The sequence below is a fragment of the Microtus pennsylvanicus genome, chromosome 4 (assembly GCF_037038515.1).
Source record: "Microtus pennsylvanicus isolate mMicPen1 chromosome 4, mMicPen1.hap1, whole genome shotgun sequence".
Classification (NCBI taxonomy): Eukaryota; Metazoa; Chordata; class Mammalia; order Rodentia; family Cricetidae; genus Microtus; species Microtus pennsylvanicus.
In genome coordinates, this window is record NC_134582.1 from 140,693,505 (window position 1) to 140,719,783 (window position 26,279).

Below are 26,279 nucleotides of genomic sequence, written 5' to 3' on the forward strand. Positions count from 1 at the left end.
TCAGTTCTGCCTTTCCCCCCGCCCATCAACCATTCTGCCTCTTTCTCTTGTCTATTTCTCTACTCTGTCCTTGCTCACCATAACGGTCCCCAGATGCCTGGCAGGCTCCTGGTTGAGTCATTGCTGGCACTTGGTTGAGTCCTGCCTGCCCAAACCAAACGGCATGGTGCAGAGATGTTGATTTTGAACCATGGGTTTGGTATGGTGACGATTGGCAAATGTGCCAGGCAAGCTCCTGGTTAGTTGTGCCCCCACACCAGACCAGGGAGTCTGGGACAAGTGGTACCTTTATGAAGGTTCTCCCCACCTTCTACAACGTTATGAGCCAGAGGTGTGTGGCACACATGTCTGAAGCAGTAATGGATCTGTGTGTTTTTTCTGCTGCCCTCTGGTGTGGAAATGGCACTAGACCTGCCTTCACTCAGGATTTCTTAGGACAAGCAGAGAGGAATCAAAGTCACATTTTAGGCACTTTGATGGGGTGGACATGGCTCATGAGAGCCTCATTAAGACAGACACTATTTCAGCCTTAGCTTAGGCCACCTACTGAATGGGCCAACAAGGCATTGAAACCTTCATGAATACATCTGTCATGTTTTAATAGCCTCAACATCCTGCCTGTTTTTTAAGGCAAATTCTATATCTGGATTATTGGATCACATCTGGTTTTCCTAGTCCTGCTGGTCCCTTTTCAGTTATTAGTTCAACATGTTATTCTTGAATATCCTGCAATCTAAACACAGTGTTAGGTGTTGAACATAGAATCAGATCTACATGGAGAACTCTTAGTGGTTTGCCTTTGGGTGTTCTGACTTTATTTTCACATGCTTTCTGGTTAAGCTCCCCCCCCCATTCTTTTCTTTCTTTCTTTCTTTCTTTCTTTCTTTCTTTCTTTCTTTCTTTCTTTCTTTCTTTCTTCCTTTTTTTTTTTTTTAACAAATGTCTTAGTTCAGAGTCCAGTTTCCCTCATGAAAGCTTTTCAGGCTGTCCCAGATATCTGTTGATCCCCCCCCCCCCAACTTAATACAAACTAGGGTCCTCTGGGAAGAGGTGACCCCAGTTGAGAAAACCCCTCCATCAGACTGGAGCATTTTCCTGATTGGTGATTGATGTGAGAAGGCCCAGCTCAATGAGGCAGTGCCCCCTCAGGGCAGGTGGTCCTATGTTGTGTAAGAAAGCAGGATGAGCATGTCATGAGAACAAGCCAGTAGTCAATGTTCCTACATGGTCCTTGCTATAGCTCCTGCCTCCAGATTCCTTCTCTGAGTTCCTGCCCTGACATCTTTCGATGATGGACTATAACCTGACCCAAGTTGTTTTGGGCATAATTATCACAGCAACAGAAAACAAACTAGGGTATAGATTCACCTCCTCTGTGTCCATGCCATTTCCAAGTACTTGGCCCTGGCTCATCTGTCACCCACCTTGAATGATGCTGAACACGAAGATCAACAAAGACATCTGGTTAACTCTGTGACCTTGGCCTACTGATTTCACCGTGTGTCCCCTCAGGTGTATAGGAGAGCAATGACCTCACAGAGCTGCAGTCAATAGGGAGGTAAGGAATCAAGGCATCCTGTTAAGACCCCATTGAATAAGTCACTAAATACTTTCTTCTTATCTCTGTTTTCAAATACTACAGGGCTGGTCTGTTCCCTCTAAGTTTCCTTCTGCCTTTAAGATGCGGAGTTTCTGACAAATTGTCATTTGATGATTATGAAATAGTTATTTCATCCAAATGTTTTATTTTTTAGACAATATTGGAAAGTTCTTGAGTGCTATAATTTTGGCTCCCACGCTGTGCTTGTGGTATCGTTGAGTGTTCATATACTGTGTGTGTCACTTTCGACCTGTCTTCTTCTCCTCATGAAACAGAGAATGTAGACCCTGCTGCATGACCGGAGAGTCCTCACAGTTAAGAGCATTGTTGCCCTTACAAAGGGCCCAGTTCCATGCCCAGGATCCACAGAATGGTTCATAATCTCTAGTTCCAGTAGATTCAACACCCACCTCTGACCTCTGCAGATACCAAGTACCCACATGGTGCACATATGCATGCATGCAAAATGCACATAAGATAACATGAATAAATCTTAAAATAATCCTACTGGCCTCGTGCCTTCAGTACTGGGTACAAAACACTGGTAGACTCAAAGAGCTGGCAGGAACTCCTTCTCTTCTTTCTGTAGCTTCCAGCTTTGATTACAGACTGTCTAGAATTATTTATGTTCAGAATTAAGCTTCCAAGTAGACTTTCAGTGAGAGTGAGTCATTTCTAAAATACCCAGGTGACACCCTGTATCATTTAATAAGTTCTTGACTGTGCAATATTATAGCTGTGTAGGAAGACCTTGTTGTCCTTCAGAATCTCACAAAGGAAACTGTCAAGGATCAAGGACATATTTTGAGGATATTATGAAATCTTTTGTTTTCCCTTCTTCCTCTTTTTTTTAATTTTGGATTTTTTTTCTTACCAAGGGTCTCACTCAAGGCTGTCTTGGAACTTACTTTGCAGACCAGGCTAGCCTGGAACTTGGGGCAATTCTCCCTGCATTGATTTTCCAGTGACACCACGGCAGGCTTCAGTGTCCTTCCCTAAGGTTTAGCATGCACTCCCAAGGCCTCAGTGTCCTCCACCATGGCAGGCTTCAGTGTCCTTCCCTAAGGTTTAGCATGCACTCCCAAGGCCTCAGTGCCCTCCAACATGGCAGGCTTCAGTGTCCTTCCCTAAGGTTTAGCATGCACTCCCAAGGCCTCAGTGCTGCTCTCCAGCAGCTTTTTCAGAGAGGAAAGCCTTTCTTTAAAGCATATAGCAGCTCTCCAGGGCAGAAATGTGAGAGAGGCTTTAGCATGATTTTAATGAGCATCAACTTGAAGCCTTTCCTTCAAGGACTGCTTCAGGTTTTCTAACAGTTGTAGGCCTTTGGCCTTGGAAACCCAATCCCTTTTCAGCCTCGCCCTGTTGAGCCCCAGAGTACAGGATACAGCACATCCTATCCTCATCAGTTACGGTTTTTGAGGTAAGGTTTAAAAATGAACCATGGCTTGTCAGAGGCCCTGGGAAACTGTGTGTATTGATTTGCCTTTAGTATGTGGTAAAAAGACAGTTTGATTTATTTACCTTTTGAATCATTAAATCTTGGCATGAAGTGAAGGTGGCAATGAATGTTGACAGGAGAATGCAGGTCTGTAGGTCAGTGAGCGGGTGTTTGTCAGGCTTGCAGGTGATGTCAGGTTGAGGTGGAATGGGAGCTGACACCCTTAGAAGGTCATGGCCACGGCAGGCTGAGGACAGGGTCAGCCGTTAAGGGAGAGCCAAAGTCCTTTCAGTTCTGGACTATGTTTTGTAGAGGCACAGGGAGGAAAATCACTCTGCCTCAAGGCTTTTTTCCACAGGGTCTGGAATTCTGGACGTTCAGACTAAATCTTTCCGGTTAAGCCCCTCTTTGGGTTGTTACAAGAACAGCAAGAGGAGTTGGCACAGTACCTGTTATCACTAACACCTGACTATGAAGACATTTTTCAGCCTTAGTAGCAGAAGACATGAAAAGAACCTATAAATTTGTTAGTGGATCTAGAGCGATCCCCTATCGTTTTTATTTTTTAAAATGTAAAGGTTTTGAGATAGAGTTTCATGTGTCACATGCTGGTCTCTTGCTATGCAGCCTAACATGGCCTTGAACTTCTGACCCTCCTGCCTCTCCTCAGTGCTGAACTTACAGGAGTATACTACAGGTGTGGGCCATCAGGACGGCTCAAGAGGACTGCAAAGGAATCGGGGACTTTGTGGATACCAGGCAAGCTCTCTACCAATAGTTCCACTCCCAGCTCCAACCTTCTGTCTCTGTGAAGAATGTTTTATGGGAACAAAGCACACACCTTGGGTATGGAGAGGCCATGGTTGAGGATCCCCTCTAATAGCAGGGCTGATTAATTGTCACAGAGCCCATAGCTTATGAACTCTAAAGTCCTTGTGATTGGCCTTTTATAGGAAGCGAGGCTGACACTGTGAAGGCTAGCTGTCTAACATGGACTCACCAGCTACAGCTGGCTCTTCAGAGGTCAGCGTCTTACAATGAAATAGAATTAAACATCCATTTTTTTTTGTGCTTGCTACACATCAGGTTGGTATTAGTTGTACATTGCTAGTGGCTACTATGATAGCAGAGATATAGAAAAGATTGCAGGAAGTCCTCTGAACCCTAAACATTAAACAATAACACATCTTCTTGGCTGCTCACACCCCAAACACATCAACTTTTTGTAATCTTCTATCATCATTTTAATTAAGGAAAATCAGACAGGGAAGGCAACAAACTGCTTGTCTCTGCACAGTTGGGTATATGTCAGTCAGGGAATAATTATCCATACAGAATTTTTCCTCTGGGAAAATAATTTTCTTCTCCTGTATGAGTCTTATAGATATAGATATTCTTGTGTTATAGATATTCTTGTGATTCCCACAAATTTCACTGACTCTTTGTTTCTATTTTGTTTACATTTATTTATTTATTTATTTATTTATTTATTTATTTATTTATTTATTTATTTTTTCCTGCATGTATGTCTGTGTGAGGGTGTCAGATCTTGGAGTTAACAGCCAATGGCGAACTGCCATGTGGGTGTTGAACCCGAGTCCTTTGGGAGAACAGCCAGTGCTCTTAACCATTGAGCTATCTCTCCAGTCCCTCACTCACTCTTTTTAAACCTAGATAAACTACCATGTCTGTGGGTGGGGTGTGCATCCTGTCATCTGGATGGAGCTTAGAGGACAACTTCTAGATGCCAGACCTCTCTTTTTACCATGTCTTCCAGGGATCGAACTCAGGTAGTCGTTAGGCTGCTTCCCCTCACCAAACACCTTGCCCCCTTTCTTCCAGGTTGTTTTTCTGCCCTTTCCCCGCAAACCTTCTCAGGGAGAACTTCTACCTACATGGTTAAAGCCAGTTATGGCAAGTTCAAGTGTCCCTATGCAAAGGGGAGGGAGAATGAAGGGAACACTTAAGGAAACAGCTTAGATCCGTGCCCGGGGCAGTAAAAAATGTGTTCTGGCAGACTTCCGGTCCTCCATCCTTCTTTTGTTTTCTCTGTTCTTAGTATTTCTTGTTGTTGTTTCTTTTTATTTTTAAATATTGTATTGCCTTGAGTTTTGCCTGCCTCCAAAACCAAACCAGCCAACCAACCAATCAACCATATAGCCAAACAAACAAACAATAAATGAGGCTCCTCATCCACGGAGTAAGCATATCCATTTTCATTCTTTTCTTTCTTCCCTTTCTGTTGTTCAAGGAACACTAGTTTCTCACAATCAAAGTGAACTGTAACCTTTCATAGTTGTTTCAAAAACGACAAGTCCCCAGACACACATGCCACATTGAAAACATTACGTTTCTCTGGAGCCATTTCTATCCAAACACTTGCAAATGGGAGAGATCTGGTGCATTCCTGCAGCAGGAGTGGAGGGACACTGACCCCTCTCATTATTTCTTCATCAGCCAGGAACACAGACAGAGCCAATCACCATGTGCAGGGTTCGTCCCTCGTCAGTAGAGCAACTCCAAGTCATGACAACCAGTGGAGCTAATTGGCGTGGAAGGCCTCAACCCTGAGTACCCAAGCTTCCTGAAACAATTGCTGAATTGTTCCAAGACCTGTTGGTGCAACAAGCCTCGTGCTGAGAAGTTTGCCCCATAATTAGCAAGCAGAAGCTGTCAGGCACATCAAATGGCTTTCTGTGATGGGGAGAGCAAGACAAAGCACCTCTTCTCCCACGCTGGCAGGGTGGGAAGTTGGGTCTTGAGTGGAACTGACACTTTTGTAAAGAAAACTAAGCGAACTTGGTTTCCATTTCACACTGTGCTTTCCAGACGGATACTGAACCTATGGAGTATAGGTCTGGGTTACTGCACCTTGCACAGAATCTAAGAAAAACTCATGGAAGGCTCAGAAGACCTGGGATACAGCTCCAATGGCCCCAGTAACTTTTGGGACTTCTCCAATAGGCAAAAGATTGTTTCTTTTACAATGAAAGGAGACAGAGACAGAGACCCAAATTGGAGCACAGGACTGAAATCTCAAGGTCCAAATCAGGAGCAGAAGGAGAGAGAGCATGAGCATGGAACTCAGGACCGCAAGGGGTGCACCCACACACTGAGACAATGGGGATGTTCTATTGGGAACTCAGCAAGGCCAGCTGGCCTGGGTCTGGAAAAGCCTGGGATAAAACCGGACTCTCTGAACATAGTGGACAATGAGGACTACTGAGAACTCAAGAACAATGGCAATGGGTTTCTGATCCTACTGCACGCACTGGCTTTGTGGGAGCCTAGGCAGTTTGGATGCTCAACTTACTAGACCTGGATGGAGGTGGGGGTTCCTTGGACTTCCCACAGGACAGGGAACCCTGATTGCTTTTCGGGCTGGGGGGAGACTTAATTGGGGGAGGGGGAGGGAAATGGGAGGCCGTGGCGGGGAAGAGACAGAAATCTTTAATAAATAAATAAATTAATAAAAAAAAGAAAGTAAAAAAAAAAAAGATTTACCCAATAAGAAGCTAGAGCTAATGGGCCAAGCAGTGATTTGATTAAAAAAAAAAAAAAGATTGTTTCTTTTACACGGAGGGGACAAGCATGCCATGATTTTAATTTTTTTGTTGATTTATTCTCTGTTGGGGAAATTCTGAGATTCTGAAAGATGGATCTTGCCTATTTATCCTCTGTGCTCTATACAGCATGCTTAAAGCAAATGTAAATTTGATGTTGTCTTTTATTTGCTCTTAGTGAGAACACACAGTGGATGGAGATACTATAGAGTGGTAGGAAGGGCACCAGATAGAGAATGCAAATAGAAGCTGCTTAGCTTCTGAAAGAAACCTCAGGCTTGTTTCAGGAAAACCAAGAAGTGAAGTGAGTGTTTTAGGTTGAGCTCAGGCTAGGTGTGTAGTATGTGTGCGTGTGTGTGCGTGTGTGTGCGTGTGTGTGTGCATGTAAGTATGTGACTGTCTGTGTGTGTCCTGGGGATGTCTTATAAGGAGTTTAGTTGGAAAATACCAGTACTGTGATGCCTGGAAAAAAACCTCACTGCAAATTTCTTGACACTGTTTCCGGGGAGATTCTTTGTCCTCTGCTCTGGGTAGGATGTTCCTTGCAACCAGCAGCAACACTCATGACTTGTATAATTCTGTTGGAAAAGGTGATGTAGTTTTCTCCTTGTTCACTGGGACTTTCAGAACTGGTACTCTGAGCTAGCCCTCCCTTGAGGAAGTGTAGACTACATGGGATGGACGTATATAAGTTCCCTGGTTTAGGTCTGTACTAACCTCCAGACTGAGTGAAGATGCCTGGGAGAATTGGAGCTCCAGCTCAGGCGTCACTCCCAGATGGCAGTCTTTTCAGCTGAAGTTGTGGATAGCACTAAACATACAGAAAAATCTCATTTAAAAAATTTGTCCGAGCCAGACTTTCCCGTTAACAGAAACGATTGCTTTAAACAGGCTAAGCTGCAAGTGTACTTTGTTCCCCAGCTATACTAGGGGAAACAGGGGTGATGGGACTGTGTTGTTGAGCAGACAGGGGCCAAAGCCACCACAAAATGTTCCCTGGTCCCCTCTGGTTTCCTTTGGGTTACACGCCACAGCAATGCAGCTTCCCCTCTGAACAAACACTGGGGTGAAGGAAGTAGTTTAAGGGAAGGGCTCAGAACTCAGTTCTGTAGGAGACAGAGGAAGTTCTGCGGCCAGTAGCTCCAGGCAGCCATTTTTAGGCAACCCAACACAAATGCAATGTCAACAAACCTGTGGCTACCTCAACAAAAGTTCCTTTGTAAGAGCCAAAGTCTCGAAGATGGGGATTCTGTTTTTACAAACTTAGAGATATCCATCAGATTCCTAGCCAAGACTTTCTGAAAGGAATGTTTTCTGTATAGGCTGTGGTGATGGTTATCCTCCAGAGTGCCTGGCAAGGGAGAGAAATGGCACAGATGGTTAGCCCTAAGAGGCAGTGCTGTGCCTAGGTCAGTCAGATCCACGTGACTAAAAGAGGTGTGTGTGTGGGGGGGGGGGGCTACAAGCCTGAACTCAGGGGGACCCAGTCCCTGAGAAGCGGGAATTAGGCTCCAGAATCTTCCATCCGGAGGAAAAGATCAATCTGATGATGCATTCTTCCTTACACAAAGAAGGTATTGGTACTCAATACAGCACTGTGAAGTGTTCCCCAAGGACACAATTTGTAGATTAATCTCTTTTTTTAAAAATCAAATAATCTCAACTTGGGCTGAAGAAAGGCTTCATACCCACTAGGTTTCTTAAACAATGCTTCTAAACAGGCTGCTTTCCTAGTTTCTTCCCTAAGTGTGTGGATAATATATTATTACACCAGAATGTGAAACTGGCCAAATGAGCCCCAGGAAAGAAGTGGTGCTCCAAAGTAAATATAGGAACTTGGTTAAAACTACATGATCAGATATCTTGCAAATAAGACACACAATTAAAATATCATTGTATATGAGATTGAGAATTGCAGATTGGACAAGATAGTTCCACTATGCTAAAATGGAAATTTGATATAGTAGTTGAGCTTCGAGAAGAACTTGGGAGAAATGGAACTTTGAACCTGTAGAGGGAGGAGAAAATGATTATGTAGGAATATGGCTGAAATCTAGGGGCCTCAGAGGAACTCTGGGCAAATGTTTAGCAAACCATTACGGCTATGTGAGGGACTAGAATATCTTTGGGTGTGAGTGAGTTTTCAAGATTTAGTCAGCAGAGAAAAAAGCTCCAGGCTAAATGCACCATAGAAATGTACCTCTATTTGTATGTGTAAAAGAATCTTCTTATGGAAAACAAGTCAACTTCCAACAACGAGCTACTTAAAAACAAAACCCAAACAAACAAAACCCCAAACTCTACCAAAAGAGTTAAGGATAGATTTTTTTTTTATTTCATTATGAGGGAATTTTGTCATGCCAAGTACATACTTCAGAGATGCACAGGTGATTTTACCTTTTTAAATCATCAAAAAAATTAAGTGAAGGGCAGGGAAATGAGAACCACAGGCCAAATCAATAACAACAACAACAATACTCCAGGGGTGTATACCCTATTATACAGCTTGAAATAATTCACGGGCTAGGATTGGAGCAAAGATTATTTAAATTCTTTTATATTGCAATATCATTTTACTTTAATAAGGCAGCTTGCACAGTATGAGAGGGATAGATTTAGACAAGAAGTCACAGAGAGACTTATGTCTTCAGTAAATGAAAATTATTGGGTACAAAAGGAGATTCAAAGATTTCTCTAGAAAGCGCAGGCTAACCTTTAATTTCTTTTCCTCCTACTCCTTCCCTTCTTCCTTCTCCTCCTCTTTTTGCTGAGGATACGTTAATGTAAATCCATCCTTTCTTGGGTAATATCCATGGGGCATGGGGCTTTTTCCCCCCATGCTTTCAGGGGTTTTAAGGGACATTAAGGATTTTTTTCTTTCCAAAAACCAACTGACATCAGCCCAGCAAAATTGCAGATCAAAGACTGAAATGAAACTTAAATCCTACAACAATTCTTTAGTTAGGGAGAGTTAATTAAACAGAGAAAGCTGCCCACTGTCATTGGAGCTAATTAAAAATACAAACATGGCTCTCAGTAAAAGGTGTATTGTTACATGATGCTAGTTAGGTCTCTTCCTTCCTTCCTTCTTTCCTTCCTTCCTTCCTTCCTTCCTTCCTTCCTTCCTTCCTTCCTTCCTTCCTTCCTTCCTTCCTTCCTTCCATCTTCCTTTTTATACCCTTGAAAAAAGGAAAAGTAAATTTGCCCTCCTTTTGAGGAAGCTCACAGTGCACAGTAAATGTCCATTGGTTCACTGACTTATCCCTGACCCATGTGAAGACTTTTACTCATAACTCTGTGGCTGTGGTTAGTCTCAGTTTATCCTTTTTAGAAGTTGTTTTCACCATGGACCGATAAAAGGAGTCACATCTGTGCTGGAAGAGTGCACTGAGGTGTCTTTGCTCATAGTCTTTCCTTAGACAACAGGCCAGACCATGAACAGACTGAACGATGCTAGAGTCTCTGCCCTATTGGCTCCTGGACGCGATGGGACAGACATTACAGTTCAGCCTCTCAGTGAAGACATCTTTCTTCAAAGCCTCAGTGTTCTGAGCCAGAAGATAAAAATGCAGGGTGTGGAGGTGCTATGCAAATGTCGCTACCACAATGACTTTGACTTTTAGTGATCTGGGCTGTAGACTGGTGCACTCTTCCTCAGTGACTTAAGGTCTCAGGGCCTTAGTTTCCTTTTAGAGGATGTCTGGCTTTTTCTGTGCATGGTTTCACATGCATGGGGTCCTGGAATTCCCTGCCTCTGTAGGCAGGATGATGTTGAGCTCCAGGAGAGCTTGAAGCAAGACCCAGCGAGACACAGAAAGACTCAGGTTTTAAAAAGCGATGTTGGGGGCTGAGGAGATGGCTCAGTGGTTAAGAGCACTTTTCTTTCAGAGAACCTGATTTCAGTTCTCAGTGCTCACATGGCAACTTATAAAGGTCACTCTGATTCTAGGGAATTCAATACTTTCTTCTGGCCTCTGTGGACACTAGAACATATTTGGTAGACATACACATACCAAAACTGTGCACATAAAATAGTGAAATAAGTCTTCGAAAAAGTGATGGTGAGTTAGGAGAGATCCTAGTCAGCCAGGTGGAGTCCCACCTTCTTCCTGCAGCCTGTCTTTTGACACATTATTGAAAAACTTTGTTTGGTGAAGCACATGGCTTTGTTTAATAAAGCTAAAGGCATCTGCGTAGAGAGGAGCTTGTCACGTCACCTCATTCCACGAACATCTTGGGTCTTTACTGAGTCATCCTGTCCTGGGGAAGGAGAGCTGCTTGAATTATGTCAGAGAGTAATGAAATTGTAGGGGAAGATTTTATCTGGCTCACAGGGTGCTTCTGATGTGTTGGTGAAGTTAGACTGGGTTTTGTAGGCTTTTCTTTGTGTGGCAGAGAAGTTTTCGGCAAGGAAGGCAGCAAGATAAAAGAGAAATCTTGGCCCTGTTTGGAGATAAAAGGCCTCTGACTGGGGCATGCCAGACTCTCCAGAGAGTACAGTCTCAAAGGAAATGTTTGCTTCTTTTGAAAACTCATGGCTTTATAGTCATATGTGACGACTATATGACCATTGTATGATGAGGTCAGTTTGTGTGATTGCTGAGAAATAAGTGAAAATAATAAATGAACCTCCTTCAAAGGCATGCTAATGCTGGTCGCTCTTCGTTAAGATGTCCGAGAAGCAGCGTCTCTTCTCTCTTTCTGTTGTTTTCTTGAGTCCAGGCTGGCCTTGAACTTGGAATATCTTCCCACTTCATCCTGAGTGCTGAGATTTAACTGTGTATTACCACAGCAGCCTTTCTCCTTAGAAAACTCTCTGAACATGTTTGAAATTTAGAAACAAGCAAATATAAGCTTTGGGAGAAAGATCTATTTTTGCATTCTGTGCTTGGCTTGCCACATCCATCCTGTGATTTGATAAATAGCAGAGTTACCTTGTTAAGTAACATGAAACAGATCTGGCCACTGCCCCTGTCCGGGCCCCACGACGGCAGGAAGTGATTTGTTCCCAAGGCCCCATCCTATTTTCATGACTGAGTTGTGTGAGAGCTCGAAGCTCTAAATCAGTACTTCTCACTCAGGAGTCCAGATGGAAGGCAGTGCTGAGAGAGCCCAGGCAGGGCAGAGGATAGCAGCTGAAGCTGGTATTGTTTGCATATGAATTAGACTGAAACCAGTGTGTTTCTCCAACACACTTAGATCTTCTCAGATCCAGCTGGATGCCAAGTTGTTCCCTTCAGAGACACAAGGTATAATTTTGTCGCTTGAAGTAGAAAAATGTGACAGCATCCACACCTGAGTTACTCGGTACAAATGCAGGCGAATCCTCCAATAATTGCCTACAAGACAGAGTGTGAAAAGCAGCCCAGCAAGACATGGGAAGAGCTTTTCCAGGATGAGGGGCAGCTCAGTAATAGAGCACTTGCCCAGCATGCGGGGGGGGGGGCTCTGGGTTCCCTCTTATGCAGTAAAAGGACACCTCCACCTCTCTGTGATACAAGGAAGTCAAACATTGGCACCAACTTTTTCAAATACAATGAAATTCCTATGGTAGAATGTGAGAAGAAAGAATGTTCCCGAGTTGTATTGAAGTGAAGGATTGTGTCTAGAGATGCAGCTCATGGCAGAGTGCTGGCAGAGTATGTGCATGGCCTTGAGTTCAATCTAGGACCCCAAGAGGGCAAACAATGCAGCGAAGCAGCAGAAGCAGAAAGACGATGCTCCCAAGAAGGGGTCTTGGCCTTTGAAGGATCTCTTTGGGCTTCTCCTTCCCATTCAGTGCTGAGCTTTGCAGCAGAGCCCACGAAAATGCACGGAGCGGACTTGGGTTCAAAGCTCAGATCTTAATATAGCAAAGAAGAGGAATGGCATCTCCTTCCACAGGCAGGGAGCTATCAGACTCAGCCCTCAGGTGGGTAAGCAAATTTCCCCACCAAAACAAGGCCAACGGTGTTTTCCAGACTGTACTGAGGGTATGGAGAAGCTGGCAGAGTTTTGTGTCGAATACTTGGGTTCCCAATCATATTGCAGATGACTTAGCTTTTAAAGTGGCATTCTGTGATGAATCCTTCCGACAGAAGAATACTATTTTCCATTGTGCAAAATTGTGACACATGTTGGAGTTTTTGTATTCAAAGAAGACTTCTCCATCCTGAAGTTTTGGGATCAGCGCTTGTCTCTCTGATACGACATCAGGAGTTTTTCTAAATTCTTTACACTTAAACCCTGACTTTGATTTCAGTGGTGCTTGAGGCTCATCTGCACTGTTGAGATGAGCAGCCTAGCTGTGCTTCTGAGGTGTCTGGGAATATTCTAGAAGCCACAGAACTCTAGCTCTTGTTTTCTTGTAGGGCGGCTGTGCATGTCTGTAGCAGAAGTGTTAGGTCACCAGTTTAGGAGTCAAATTTCAACCTATCCACTCAATTGAAGAAAAATTCTCCTGGAGCTCAGTTCCAGGGAATCTGATACTTTATTCTGGCCTCTGTGGGAACTACATGCATGTGTTACACAGACATACATGTAGACAAAACAGAAAAATGATTTACATGCAAGATTCAACTATTAGATAAAATGTATTTAACTATGCAGATGTATTAAATTTGACTAGATTAGACTAAATAATTTTCAAGGATTTAGAAATCAGGATAATTAATTCAAGAACCAATAAAATCAAATCACTGGAGAACAGAAGTAGCTCATTCCTTAAGCAGTTAAAACTTTCAGCCTGGAGAAGAGCCCTTCTGAAACACTTTCTTTGAAATCCAATGGCTTGTCTCTTCCAGAATGCTAAGGGAGGAGATCAGAGGGGGGATGGGCCAGTATCTTCTCTGTGTTGGGGAATTTGGGTTGGATGCCAGTGCCAGGGATATAGGCCTTTGAGGTCTCTCTGGGATGAAGCAACAGGTCACCACACACTCTTGTCCTCTCAAGTGCCTGCCCTCTGGGATCTGCAGGACTGGTGCCAAAATCAATGAGCTGTCATAGCAGAGAGCAAGGCCTCAAATAATTAGAGTCCACCATGAATGGAAAGCTACTTTTCTTTACTTCCAACCCCCTGCAAAGTCACAACTTTGGCTAGGAAAAAAAAAACCCCAGTCACCTTTCAAAGAATCGTGGGTAGAATAAACTCTATTCAATGAAATCTTTAAAAAAAAAAAAAATTCAAGATCCCTGTGGTAGGTACCAGCCCTTGGTTTCCAGTTACTCCCCCTTTTTACAAGTCTTAAGGACCCTATAAACTTTGAAAGTTGCAGTAAAATATTTATAGGGCAAGTCAAAGAAAAGCATAAAACAGTAGTCTAGGTGAGAGTTTGACATAGCTAAAATTCTCTTAACCTCTCTTGCTTTTTGATTCAGAATAGTAGAGATCCGAAGCCTAGTCATACCTCAGCTCCGTTTATCCCATGGTCTTAAACTGCTCAGCAACCAGGAGGTTTCTTTCTTACTTTGGGCACGAAAGGGGCTGTTTTGATGACAGGGGAGAGCCCACGGCCACGGCAGCAGCACAACTGAAATTTCCTAGGTCATTACCTCTTCTCAATTTTCCCGGGAAAAGGGTTTTGGAGTCATTTTCCACTGAGCAAGAGAAAAATGTAGAGTTGCAATTGGTGTTTCAGGATTTTAGGAGCAATATAAAACAGAGGCCTGACTAGTAAAACTAGTGTTACCCGAAGCCCCAAGACATTCTTTGTCTAAGCCATGCTGGGGCCTGGTGGAATTCCAACAGGAATGGTCATCACTCCTTCATTCTTTCCTTCCTGGCCAGGGCGGGGGGCCTTAATGGTAGGATCCTGTTTGATGGCTGCAATGACATCATTGAACAAAAGGATCAGCTTCAAGTAGAAAGTACTAGGGTTAATCAGCGTGGATGGGGTGGGAAAATGATATCACATATAAATGCATGCGACATCCCAGGGAAGACGTGAATGTTGATGGCATTTCCTCGGGAACTACAGAGCATGACAGTCAAGAGGTTTTATGCAAAGAAAATTCGAGATCATAATAAAACATATGTTATGAGGCACGAAAAGGGTCAGGAACCACAGGTTAATGTAATATATCTTTTGGTCCTTACTATACATCCTCTGGGGGTGAGATTCAGATCATGTCGCTGTACTCAAAAACACCATAAATAAGGGAGCAAGTGCCTCAGTAAATACATCAGAGCATGTACCTAAACACATGCCGTGGCCTTTAAATTGGTCGTGGAGAACTTTAGTTCTTGTGGTGTGTTTGCACGAAGCTCTTTAAACACGTTTCTTTCTTATTATTAGGATGGTTGTGGCTGCGCATACGTGTGTATGCACATGTCATGGCACATGTGTGGAGGTCACAAGAGAACTTTCGAAAGTCCTTTCTGTCTGCCATGGCTTCTTAGGGGTGAGCTCAGGCCATTAGACTCGTGTGGCACAGGCCCATGAAGCACCTCTGTGTCACCTCCCCAGAGTTGTGTTACCTACTCCCTGCTGCCCAGGTCAGGTTGTATGTGTGTGCTCACTGTGGGCGTTCCTATGTAGCACTGTGATTAGCTGGCTTCTGGGTCTATATCCTGTACAGGATTGGAACCTGGCTTGGAACAAAAATTAAAAAAAAAATTGTCCGGGAATCTAGCTTAGTGACAGAGTGAATGCCTAGTACCCATGAGACTCCGGGGCCTGCTGTCAACACCAAGAGGAAAGAAAAAAAAGAATTAAAAAAAATTAAAAAGGAAAGAAATAAAGATAAAAAGAAACACACCAAAAAGCAGGTTGCATGGCCTTGGCCTTCAGAGGGGGTCTGTGACCTGCTAAGACCTGTAGTTACACCTCCCGTATAGCAAAGTATTGCCTCACATCGGAGGTTCTGTAGCTGCCAAACCTGCTTTAAAGTGCTCTTTAGTTGATGTTAAGAATCAAATCCAGCTTCCTGGTATAAAGATTTATAACCACGGAAGCTGTTCTAAAAGAATGTGCTCCTGGCCCCAGAGGCTCTGCTAGAAGAGGACTTTCCAAAATGCTTTGCACTCTGACTGCATCACTGTGAGTGAGCACAGTGGGAAAATGTCGTCCAAGGCTGTCCAACCACGGTGGGAGACGGCTGGCTGAGATCTGTCGTCCAAGGCTGTCAGGCCGCACTGGGAAACGGCTGGCTGAGAACTGTCATCCAAGGCTGTCCGACCGCGCTGGGGGCTGGCTGAGAGGTGGACCTGTTTGTCTGGGCTTCTTTTGTTTGGGGAACGCTCAACAGAAATACCTTAGATCTCTCCAGAGCAGTGGGTTACCTGGTGGTGGTCATGGTTACTGATGCGCAACGATACTGCAGGCCAAAATGTGAGGCTCTGTTTAGTCTTGATAGGATGTTGTTCTTGGTGCTTCTTTGAATGCAGATTTAGTTTTCAGTGATTTTTCTCTGCAGCGGCATGCATGTATGTGTGCATGTATATGTATGTTCTCTGTACATATAATCAGTTGTCTGTTTTGCTTACTTTACCTGCATGAAGGTAGTCCAGTCCTCTCTACTCTCGATTGGATGAAAAGTTAGGACAGTCGTGAATAAGGTTTAGCTTCATGCAATGTGGGCAGAGCCTCTGCTGAGAAGGTATGGAGACCAGCAGATGGAAATGCAGTCATGAACTTTGCGCTCAGTGTTTGCTCTCCACAAGGCTACCCTGCTACTGCTTAGAAATAAGAGTCCTTGGAGGAAGGAAGTGCCTCTATTTCAGTCATTGGGGGAAGCCAAACAGGTCTAGTACACAGGCCTGGAGCAGAGGGAGTCGAACTGGACTCATAGATGAGAAACAGGCTCTAAACCTGGGGGGAAGGAGGCTGAGCTGATCCACCGGATTAGGTGAGTAGGAGAGTCCAAGGTTAGCTTTTGGAGCTGGAACTCTGTAGAAGGGCCATGTTAATAAGCATGGAAATATTTCTCTGGATTGTAATAGTGTCAAGCCCCAGCCTTCCACAAAATTTTCTTTAACAACCTTTTCTTTGCTGTACTCAGGGAAATTAAAGGCGAAGCTGCGTCTGTACTTGGACAGCTTGTGTGGGCAGGCAGAGTGGCCGGGAAAGCCAGTTTGGTACCAGGGCTCTTGTGAAGCCACCCAGCAATAAGTAGCCCTGGGAGTCAGGGAGCTGAAAGGATAAGAAACTTTTTTCCAGGATAGAGAGATGGATAGCAGGCTGACGACTCTCAGGAATTCTCTGAAACACGCATTGAGAAGTGGGGAGATATTCTCAAGTCATAAGGCTGGCCCAGAATACCACTCACTTCCGGAAAATTAAGGAAACCTGGTCTTTTGATCATCCCAGGAGAGGGAAGGCCTGTCTGGGAAGAGTGAGCATACTGCTTTGAAGGAGACTGTGGAAGAATGTAAGATAATTTGACATGAGTTTAGACATTCTCACTATAGGAGTCAAAGTCACAATTTAGCTAAAATGTCTGTTTTCAGTGGTTCTTTTGGATTCTCAGGCTATAACCTCGACTACTCCATCCTGGATGCTTCTCACTGTCAGGTGTTAGTTATCAGTGAGTCTGTGTGGCCCAAGCTTGTCTGTCCAGTGTATAGTGATGTCCCTACACCAGGCACAGCAGAGGTCTAACAAGTAAACACCAACTAGATTAAACAATGAGGACCCATGTGGACATGGACAACACACACACACACACACACACACACACACACACACACACACACACACACACACACACATTCCTTCTGCTTTGGGTCGGGTTGTCTTTTGAAACCCACTTTGATACACACAAGATTGTACCATCTTTGTTTACCTGTCCAGCCACCTCATCCGTGGGCAGTGTGGATGGGTCCCCTTTCCCTAACACTTCTTATGGGCTCTATCCTCAGCACTCGTCTCATGGTCTCTCCATCCATCTCCTAGCAGCTAAACCCATCCCACAGCCAGTCCCCTACTCATGGCCATTCATTGAGCAATGCCAGTCCTTAGCCTCCAGCTTGAATTCATAGCCATCCTGTCTCATCTCTTTGTCTAGTCATTTTTCTGGACATGACTCTCCAACCTCCTCAGGCTAGGTTCAGCTAGCCTTGGGACTTCATAGCTGTTCTTGGAAATACCTTTATGGGCGTTTGTGGGACACGGCATCCATGTTTTATGATTCTGGTAACTCCATCTTTGCCCCCAAATACTGGGATTACAATCTTGTACAACCATATCCACTCTGGAGACACTCTTGATTTTGAAAAGTCTCAGTCTCTTTTTCTCTTATCCCATAGGCTGCATTACAGACGATCTCCCACAAGTATGGAGACAGACAGACACACCTCACATCAATGTAAACACAGACATCTTTCAAAGTCAACAACTGGGTCTTTACTTTTAAAAATTTTATAAGTATTTGACACAACTGAAGTGTTTACAAGCAGTATCTGGTTCAGTTTTTTTCCCTCTTCAAAACCAAGGGAGACAATGTTGATCCTTTCCTGAGGGGTAGAACTTCAGTCAGGGTGTAGGGTTTGTCATCTTCTTGTTCAGCTTGCTTATCCTGACTATTTAAGAATAAAAGATAATTTAAATGCAGATTAAAAATGTTAAGTGTCTTTGAAAGTGTCCTAGAGAAAGATTAGGGAACCAGGTCTGGAACTGTGCCACTGCCCATTGGTCAGTCTGTCTATGAGGCGCTGGTGAATGTGTCAGTGCCCATTGGTCAGTCTGTCTATGAGGCGCTGGTGAATGTGTCAGTGCCCATTGGTCAGTCTGTCTATGAGGCGCTGGTGAATGTGTCAGTGCCCATTGGTCAGTCTGTCTATGAGGCACTGGTTAATGTGTCAGTGCCCATTGGTCTGCCTGTCCATGAGGCGCTGGTGAATGTGTCAGTGCCCATTGGTCAGTCTGTCTATGAGGCACTGGTGAATGTGTCAGTGCCCATTGGTCAGTCTGTCTATGAGGCGCTGGTGAATGTGTCAGTGCCCATTGGTCAGTCTGTCTATGAGGCACTGGTGAATGTGTCAGTGCCCATTGGTCAGTCTGTCTATGAGGCACTGGTGAATGTGTCAGTGCCCATTGGTCAGTCTGTCCATGAGGCACTGGTGAATGTGCAGGTGCCCATTGGTCAGTCTGTCTATGAGGCGCTGGTGAATGTGTCAGTGCCCATTGGTCAGTCTGTCCATGAGGCACTGGTGAATGTGTCAGTGCCCATTGGTCAGTCTGTCTATGAGGCGCTGGTGAATGTGTCAGTGCCCATTGGTCAGTCTGTCCATGAGGCACTGGTGAATGTGCAGGTGCCCATTGGTCAGTCTGTCTATGAGGCGCTGGTGAATGTGTCAGTGCCCATTGGTCAGTCTGTCTATGAGGCGCTGGTGAATGTGCAGGTGCCCATTGGTCTGCCTGTCCATGAGGTGCTGGTGAATTGGTTTGGCCAGGCCAAACATCCTACCATGTGGAATGAGGTGGGCCGAGAGGCTCATTAGTGGTGATGTCACACTCAAGGCTCTCTCCTGCTTTCCTGTTCTGATTCCCAGGAACAAGGACTTTATAAAACATTCCTCTCGTTCAAACGGTCCATTAACCTTTCCGAGTTGGCTAATGATTAATGCCATTAGCTTAGGTGGAGATGAGAGCTTTCCCAGAGGGGATGGTATCCACAAGGAGATGGGCTCTGAGACCTAGGCAAACCTAACCTTCTGTTGCTAGCCTGTCTGGGTGTGGAGCTAATGGTTTGACTCTTGCCATCAGGGGATTTTATTATGATCATTAATAGGCATCTATTTGCTTAGCACCTGCCCTAGTAGGGAGGAGAGGGAGCCCAAATAACTCCATCAGTTTAACCCAGACCTAACCATATGGAGGTTGCCAGAGATGTTCTGAGTCTTGTGGTTCTCCTGGAGTGAGTTTGTAGGATCTGTTTTTGCTCTCCTTGGTCTAGATTTGTCAGGTTCAACTTTTATAACTAAACTTTCCACTGAGAAAATTTGTTAGATACCAGCAGTAACACAGGGCTTAGCCCAATATACTTTGCTCATAATTCTAGGACAGCACAGAGGTCTCATGTAGAAGGTAACAAGCAAAGAAAGTAAACTCATCACTGAGAAACTCCCCCAAGTTAGGGATCATCTCTGATAACATCCGAATCGCCCCAGCAAAGACTGTGGGTGCCATCCACTACTATATTAATGTTACACATACATGACTAAGGATGTATTCTAGTTATCCTGAAAGGTTTCCAAGGCAACCAGGTCATGAAGTTTCTTTCCTTTCTGTGTCTGAAATCGTTGTCATGGTACTTTCATGAAGGTCTGAGGAAGGAGGTTGTGTTAACAAAGAAGAAAGGCAGGACTTAGTAGTCATGGGATTCCATCAAAAATAAAGGCAGGTTTCAGTCGGAGGCTTTAATTAATAGTTTGGGTGCTTCAAGACAGCACTGCGTGCTCAGTGCTGGCCACAGCTGGTTAGTGATGACCAGATGAGGAAGGAAGAGCCACCCTGCTGCCCCAAAACTGGCACTACTGTTGTCGCCATCTGATGATGGAATACCAAGCAGTGTTGAGGACACTGCCAGAGTTCTTGTCTTTGGATGATGGTAGAACCAGAATCCATGGCCAGGTCCATCCTTTCCTTATACCCCCAAACCCAGACAGTCTGTATTAGGTGTATCAAGCCTTTGATTCTAGCCTCGCCAGGCTGAGCCCTATCTGGAACTATGCATTTCCTCCTGCATCTCCAGTTGCTTCAACTTTTTATCTCCAGGCCTTGCTGATCTGAAGGTCTAGGATGATGCCTACAAAGAGATAGGCTGTGTGAGCTGGGCAAACCCAGCCTGCTGCTCTCAGTCCGTGTGGGTGTGGAGACGATGGCTTGCTCTTGCAACTGGAGTCACTTCTCTCAAGCACGCAATGGAACTCTGTTAGATCCCTAAGCCATTACGGTCTTTTCAAAGGGGAGGAGAGGGAAAGGCCAATGAGCTATTACACTGAGTAATAACTATGCCAAGCCTTTGGGAGAGAGGGAGAGCATAGTTTCCTGCTGCGGGCGGATTAAGTTTTAATCAGCTCCTGTGGCAGGAGTCACGGGGGAACACAATTCTGAACACACATGTGAGCACTGAACTGAGAAGCTTGGGCACAAATGCAGTCACTGAGTTCATATCCATGTTTGCTGACCTCTTTCATGTCTGTCGTGGCCCTTGAGCCTCAGGAGTGCGGCTCATTCCACCCTGTCGCCAGAGAGATGGCTAACGTAGAGCGCAGATGCCATCCACACGGGGCTACTGAGCACACAGCTTGCTAGCCCTGTCACTCTGTCAGGGTTGAATGAGCTCTGTGGACAAAATTTCCCCAGAAGGAAAAACAGGGAAGCGTTCACTGTCCATTTCTGGCCAATCGTTCCCTGGTGAACAGGAAACCAATTCCACTACCAAGCATAGGGCTTGTCATCAGCAGGCAGTGAGCATTCAGATGGTGCCCATCTATCTGGATGCCAGGAGGTGTCCTCTGGGCTAAGGGCACAACTTTAGTCCATCTGTTTTCAGAACTGTATAGTTTTCCACTACCAGAATATCTTACACAGTTTGAGTGTTTTCTGGAGTGTGGGTATTTGGCCGTATTTTCTATACATTATGAGCAATTGTTCCATAAACAATTCCTGTGACTGAAGTGGGCTTCAAATAGCAGGATTAGGTTCACCATCGCTCTAGAGATGGTACAGCTTGGCTAGGAAAGCTGGAGCAAAGGTCTGGTCCACTGTGCTCTTAGAAGCAAGGCTATTGGGACTGCAGCCTCCTCCTGTCTCTCTGCGCCTCTGGTTACTGTGAGGTGAGCAGCTTAGGTCTACCATAACATTCCATCTCCCTATAGGTCCACCATGTGTCCTACCATAACATTCAGTCTCTCCATAGTCCACTGTATGTCCTACCGTAGCATTCCGTCTCCCCATAGGTCCCCCGTGTGTCCTACCGTAGAATTCTCCGTCTCCCCATTGGTCCCCTGTGTGCCCTACCGTAGCATTCCGTCTCCCCATAGTGTCCTACCGTAGAATTCTCCGTCTCCCCATTGGTCCCCTGTGTGTCCTACCGTAGCATTCCGTCTCCCCATAGGTCCGCCATGTGTCCTACCGTAGAATTCTCCGTCTCCCCATAGGTCCCCCGTGTGTCCTACCGTAGAATTCTCCGTCTCCCCATAGGTCCCCTGTGTGTCCTACCATAGAATTCTCCGTCTCCCCATAGGTCCCCCGTGTGTCCTACCGTAGAATTCTCCGTCTCCCCATAGGTCCCCTGTGTGCCCTACTGTAGAATTCTCCGTCTCCCCATAGGTCCCCCGTGTGTCCTACTGTAGCATTCCATCCCCAAACCTTCCTCTTTAGAAGTTGATTCCCTCAGGTGTTTTGTCACAAGAATGGAAAGCTATCTGAAACTGAATATAGTTTTTGCAAGGCCAAATTTTCTCTCCAGAGAGGGCTCTAGAGAGAACCCCTCTCAGGCCTTTCACTCAGTTCCAAATTTTGCCAAGAGTCTTTGGTATTCTTGGCCTGCACACAGATTCTCTATGTGTGCCTCCATGCCTTTTGTTTGCCTTACAGGAACACGAGTCCCTGAGGTAGGGGCCCAGTTAATCTCTTCACTGATTGCACTGGTAATGGTCTGCTGTAAGAGAAGGCCCGCTCTCAAACTCTAGGGGAGGATGTGTTTGGAAATTGCTCAATTGGTAACTCTCCTGTGCACAGTACCTCTGAGCAACCTTTCTGTGGGATTGCTCTTCCAGGGTACTGGGGAAGCACCTCTCTCTCTCTCTCTCTCTCTCTCTCTCTCTCTCTCTCTCTCTCTCTCTCTCTCTCTCACACACACACACACACACACACACACACACACAAATAAGCAGAGTTGGTTAAATGCTGACTTTGCTGAGCTGTTCTCCCCTGAGCACTGTGCAAGGGGAGGTGCTACTCTAAGCTTGTTAGCGAGCGTTCTTTCTGGACCTGTGTGGCACATTGCCCGCGGAGTGTTTGTGAAGCAGTACACCTGTGGGGTTTAATCTGCATTTCCACATAAATACGTATTTGTTTTCTCTTTTGTAAAAAAAAAAAAAACTTAGCTATTTGGCTCACTTTCTTGTTGGCTTGTCTTTTCTTTGACTTGCTGCAGGAAGTCGCTGCCAGTTGGTACAGTCCAGGTCTCTCTCAGTTCAACCGTTTTATTATTGTTATCACTCTGCTCTCACATAGCGGATTTGATGAAAGATGCTCTTCATGTTAACCAGGGACACTTCAGTTCTGTGGCCATATGTCCCTTGTTTCCAAATGTTTGCTATAAAATAACAGTGTGACAGATAGATTTGCATGTGAACAGTCAGTGTACACTGGGAGCTTCCTTTTCCCTAATTTACTTCCTTAGAATAAATTTCTAGGTGTGGTTTTGCTAAACCAGAGTTAACGTATCTAATTTCTTTCCTCAGTTTCTCTGTCTGTCTTCTATTCAGATGTTTTTACCTCACCCCGGGTCTGGCTTCCTACACACGTGCACACAGCCCCTCATCACTCATAGGCTCAGACAGCCTACCCTGAACCACCAAGTCTCCTCTTTCTATCCCAGTTTACCTTACTCTATACTCCCATGGCTTTGAGATAATTTTTATTTTTTTTCTGGAAGGGAAGGAAGGAAAAAGAAATAGGAAGAAAATAGACATATTTTAAAGGGTTTCAACAATTGTTCACTGAGAAATCACAAATTTACACCTTCATCAATAGTGTTTGGCAGGGAAGGTTTGTCCCTGGGAATCTCAGTCTTGCTCACTGCTGGACCTGTAGCCCAAGATCTGGCACAGAGCAGACTGGTCCATTGACATGTGTTAGTCTGGAATTATTTTAACCAGTTTTTTTTTTCACAGAAAGCCACTTTTGTCAGCTGTCAATGACACAACCTCAGGTCCAGGCATGATTGCCTTGTGGGGTGGAGACTTCTGAGAGAGTCTACCAGTCTTTCACTCCCCAGCATCCGGGGCACAGCTGTGTGTGCTGAGTTTCTGCAGTGATTTCTAGCATGTCAAACAAGACAGTTTGCCCTCACAACTTTCTGTTTCCAAAGTGAAAGGCAAGATTGAACTGTGCTGAATTCGACTGGCTTTGTAATCACGCAACAGGGGATGACGCTCTTTTCCCACAGTAAGCAAGGCCATGGGTGACAGAATCTGGCAGAGCTGTCCTAAACACTAGGTGTGCTTTTTGGAAGCTAGGAACCCTTGGGTTGACTCGTCAGTGTCTACTCTCAACCGTTTCCTCATTTCTGTAGTGTGGATAAGACCCAGGTCATTGTGGTTTTGAGAGGATTGAATGAGAGATAATGTACGTGAACTCCTCAGAACAATGTCTGACCTGAAAGAACAATGACTGTCTGGCTGGATGCTACCATTGCTACCCTAACAAGAATACGGGATTAGGAGAACCCAGGTAATGTCTGTTTGCGTCAAATTTCTTTACTAACTCAGAGGAAATGGAGACACACTTCTGAAAGTGGAGGAATAAAAATGTACCTTTATTGCTAATTTGGTTACAGGAACTACACTGCCTTTTAAAGTTGCTTTTGTTGTTACAACAGCGTTTGGTTCCTGTAAATCTATCCCTGCTTTGCTTAGGAATAGCAAACCAGAGCATCTGCAATGACTGTATAAACACCAGTGTTGTAATGAAGAACTAACAGGCATCACCCCATACTGGGCAAGCTGTGCCTCCATCACAGTCCCAGGTCAGCATCACCCCACACTGGGCAAGCTGTGCCTCCATCACAGTCCCAGGTCAGCATCACCCCACACTGGCTGGGCAAGCTGTGCCTCCATCACAGTCCCAGGTCATCCTTCTCATTTTCTCTTCTCATTGGCTTCCTCTAATCCCAGCTTAGCAAGCGCCTCTCTTCCAGAGGCTGCTGGGTGTGGGAAGAACAAACTAGCTCGAAGGCACCACTTTTTAAAGGCAAGATGCAGCACAAGGAGCAGCACAGGAAGACACCGCCCCAGAAGACAGTGTCTGAATGGTAAAATGAGCACTGGGAGCATTCTATGGGGTTTTGAGAGCTCTGGCAGCCTTAGGAAGAACAAATAAACTCTCTTTTTCTTTACCTTTCTTTTATTTTCAAAGCAATCTTTTATGTCCAACAGCAAAAATAAAGTTCTCACACAATATGATCCAGTGGTAATAAAAATATCTTTGTAGGCCTGCTATCTTTTGCCCTGAACAAGGAGATGAGGGAAAGAAAAACTTCCTAATTAGCAGAAAAGTTCTGAGACTTCTAGGAATTCTTGGACAGTGGATCCTTTGAAGACTTGGCAGACTGCAAATTCATTTTCTCATCGAAACCTCACTTAACCTTTCTTCGACAGTTATTATGATCACTTCCTAGAAGCATAAAAATTAACAAGCAGCTTGGCTTCCTGTCCGTCTCTGCGCTCCGAAATGGCCCCTGCAACCGGTGTTAACCCCAGGACTCCCCTCACATCACCTGTTCACAGAGTAGAAGCACAGGTTGGGAAAGGAAGGGGAGGGAGGACTCTAAGCAGGGATGATCTGGAACTGGTCATTCACTGCCCAGGTCCTCTCTAGGCTGCTGGGTCCTCCCCAACTCCCATGGTGCCATCTTCCTCCCTCCTCCCACGCTCAGTAAAGCTTGTGTTTTCTCTTTTACGACACAAGACAATTGAGTGCTTTCACTGTAGAGTTCTTGGGTTTGACTTATAGGTCAGTCCAGGCATGAGGTAGAAGTCACGGCAGTGACTTTAACAAAGAGAGTTCAGTGCAGGGCTTGCCAACTGGGAAAATGAATGGAAACAACACTGTGTACCGTAAAAAAGAAATCCTTGGAGTAGTTAATATGGGGCAGCTATTGCCTCTTAAGACAGGATAACAAAGATCTGAAGCAACAGAGTCAGGTGTTTAGAGCTGGTGGTCGTCATGAATGCCTTTAATCCCAGCACTCAGGAGGCAGAGCCAGCCAGATCTCTGTGAGATCAAGGTCAGCCTGCTGACTCTACAGAGTGAGTTCCAGGACAGCTCGGACTACACAGAGGAACTCTGTCTTGAAAAACCTAAACAGACAAACAAACAAAATCAAAGAAGTCTGACACCTGAGGAAAGTACACTTCTCAGCTGGACCTGGTGAATTTGATCCCAAGGGGCGGGGACTCAGACTAGGGCATGGATAGCATCCTTCTGGTGGTCTGGAAGCTGGAGTGTGATGGAACCACTAGAGGCGATAGGCAGTGGTCCTTAACTTTCCTAATGTCAGGACCCATGTTGTGGTGGCCCTCAACCATAAAATTATTTTATTTATTACTTCATAGCTATAATTTTGCTATTGTTTGAATAATAATGTAAATATCTGTGTTTTCCAATGTTCTTTTGGAAGCTGTAATCCATAGATTGAAAACCACTGTGCTAGAGGAAACCTTGTTTATAGGAAGTAGATGGAAGGGAATGAGGGAAGAAGGGAGGGAGGAGGCCTAGTCTGTGCAGCCGTTCTTGGTACTTTATCCAGAACAAATGGATGGCTAGATAATAAATGCATGAGCGTTGCTGAGCTCAGGAGTAATAGCTTAGCCACTGGCGCATACACCAGACAAGAAGAGGGCAGAGGAGAATCAAATAGATTCCTCTGCACAGGGTTATCCTTCCTGGCATGCTCTTTTATGAAAACTGGTAGTAGCTTGTGGGATTATTTTATTTGTATACTCTCACATCTCATGCTAGGTGTC